The following is a 2,941-nucleotide window of genomic DNA, read 5'->3' as shown; positions in this document are numbered from 1 at the left end:
GCTCATTTCTTCATGTTCACAAGCTCATTTGCATTGGTCAGTGTTTCTCAAAGAGTGGTCCACATATCAGAATCTCCTGGTGAGTTCATTAAAAATGCAGACCTCCAGGCCCCACTTCTTAAAATCTTTCACTAGTAGGAGTAAATCTAGGTGTGTGTTTTGTTTTGTATTTTTAATTTCCTAGGATGAATCCCAGTTTATCCGTTTACAGTGTGTCTTCAGGAAAGTTACCTAAACCCTCTCAGTCTCCCTCAGCCTTAGTCTTGTCAGCTGCAAAATGGGAAGACTAAAAACTATCATTCAGGCCTATTTGGTGTAACCTTAGTAGGCAGTTCGTGTTCAGTTCAATAAATGACAGATTTTTGTTTTTGTTTTTTTGCTGGATTGCTATTGGGTTTGGGGTTTCAGAGGGCTTCCTGGTGACTATGGGCAGTTCATACTCAGCAGCCTTTGCTGCCTGGGAACTGAAATGAAAAGAACAAGGCCAACTGTTGTTCTAAATCCCTCTATGCACAATAAATTGTTTTAATTAAATTTAACTTATTTTTTTTTAACTTATTTTTTTAAAAACCAAGAAGCACAGGACTTCCCTGGTGGCACAGTGGTTAAGAATCCGCCTGCCAATGCAGGGGGCACGGGTTCAATCCCTGGTCCAGGAAGATCCCACATGCCGCGGAGCAACTAAGCCCGTGCACCACAACTACTGAGCCTGCGCTGTAGAGCCCCCGAGCCACAACTACTGAGCCTGCGAGCCACAACTACTGAAGCCCGCGTGCCTAGAGCCCGTGCTCCGCAACAAGAGAAGCCACTGCGATGAGAAGTCCACGCACCGAAAGGAAGAGCAGCCCCCGCTCGCCACAAGTAGAGAAAGCCCGCGCGCAACAACGAAGACCCAACGCAGCCATAAATAAATGAATAAATAAATCTAAAAAAAAAAAAAAAACCAAGAAGCACAGCGGGTTGCTGATTTAAACTCCAAAATGAGCTAAATAAGAGTCATCAGTAAACAGCAAGTACTGGCCTACACAAAGGGGGCTGGTTAAGATATTAGCTTTTAACTTTATGCGTCAACTTAACCGGGCCACAGGGTGCCCAGATATTTGGTCAAACATTATTCTGGCTGTCTTGGGATAAGATTAACATTCAAATCAATGCACTTTGAGTAGAGTGCCCTCCACAATGTGAGAGGGTCTCCTCCAACCATCAGAAGAGGACAAAAAGACCAGCGTCCTGTGAGCAAGAGAGAATTCTCCAGCACCCTGCCTTCAGACTTCATCAGCAACAACGGCTCTTCCTCCAGCATTCTACAGCAGAATGCGTCCGGATTCAAACTGGAACATCCGCTCTCCTGGGTCTCCAGACTGCCAGTCTTCCCACTGGCATTGTAGCACCGGCAGCCTGCTGGCCCACCCTGCAGGTTTTAGACTTGCCAGCTTCCATTAATATGTAAGCCAATTCCATGGAATAAATCATATATATATCATATATATAGTCATAATCATATACACACACACATATCCTATTGGTTCTGTTTCTCTGGAAAATACTGACAAATACAGAGGCCTTAGATAACAGGCCAGGTCACAGAGCCTTTCTTCTGTAGGTGACGGGAAGATTTTTTTTTTTTTTTTTTAAGATTCTGGATGATTTTAATTTATCTATTTTTATTTTTTGTGGCTGTGTTGGGTTTTCGTTTCCACGCAAGGGCTTTCTCCAGTCGTGGCAAGCGGGGGCCACTCTTCATCGCGGTGCACGGGCATCTCACTATCACGGCCTCTCCTGTTGTGGAGCACAGGCTCCAGATGCGCAGGCTCAGTAATTGTGGCTCACGGGCCCCGTCGCTCTGTGGCATGTGGGATCTTCCCAGACCAGGGCTCGAACCCATGTCTGGCTCACGGGCCCCGTCGCTCTGTGGCATGTGGGATCTTCCCAGACCAGGACTCGAACCCATGTCCCCTGCATTGGCAGGCAGATTCTCAACCACTGCGCCACCAGGGAAGCCCCGGGAAGATTTTAAAGACTTCGGAGTCCAGGAGTGGCATGACCAGGGCCGAGCTAGACTGTAGGAGTCTGAGAGTGGAAAACGGGATCCTTTAGAAAGGAGGAACCAGAAGCAGGATGATCAGTTAGGAAGTTACTGTGAGAGTTTAGTGTGCTGGCATTAAGGAAAGAGGGAGATATATGGAAATTTTTAGAAACAACAGAACTTGGTGACTAATTAGAGGTGATACCTGAGCAAGAGTGAGGCCACAGGTGTGAGGACAGGGATCCTGAAAAATGGTGATGTCCTTAACCTGAATAGAAGTGCCAAAAAAAAGAGCTGGTTTGTTGGCAAGCGTTTATGAGTTCAGGTTGGAAATATCAAATTTGATTTGCCAGTGAGACATGTAGGACATCTGGAAAATTGAGAGTCGTATTAAAAGAGAAACAGTAGTAAAAATTTATTAATGAATTGCTGCATGCTAGGCACAAGGCACAACACTTTACAAGCCTAGTCCATTATAATCTTCCGAAGCAACATGAGACAAAAAAATCTCAACTATACAAGTACCTCCTTTGTACAATGGAAACAGAAGAAGCTTCAGGAGGTTAAGCTGCTTAGGAGACAGTGAGTCAGAGGGGCAGTAAGAAGGCCAGTGAAGCTGGAGAGCTGTGAGCAAGAGGTGACAGGGGTAGAAAACGAGACTAAAGACATGCCAGGAGCCAGGTCAGGGAGGGCCTCTGCAAGCTATCTGCCTTGATTCTAAAGGAGATGAGAAGTCGTTGGAGGAGCAAAGGACTTAGGTTCTTAATGTAATTTAATGTTTCAGAAGAATCACTCTGGCTGCTGTGTGGGAATAGACTGTAGAGGGCAAGAGAAGCAAAACGCTAAGGTAGAAGGCTCTCGGGGGAACCCAGGCCGGAGAAGATGATGTTCTGGACCAGAGAGTAGGGGAGATAG

The sequence above is a fragment of the Balaenoptera ricei genome, chromosome 14, assembly GCF_028023285.1.
Source record: "Balaenoptera ricei isolate mBalRic1 chromosome 14, mBalRic1.hap2, whole genome shotgun sequence".
Taxonomy (NCBI): Eukaryota; Metazoa; Chordata; class Mammalia; order Artiodactyla; family Balaenopteridae; genus Balaenoptera; species Balaenoptera ricei.
Note: the sequence above shows the minus strand (reverse complement) of the source record.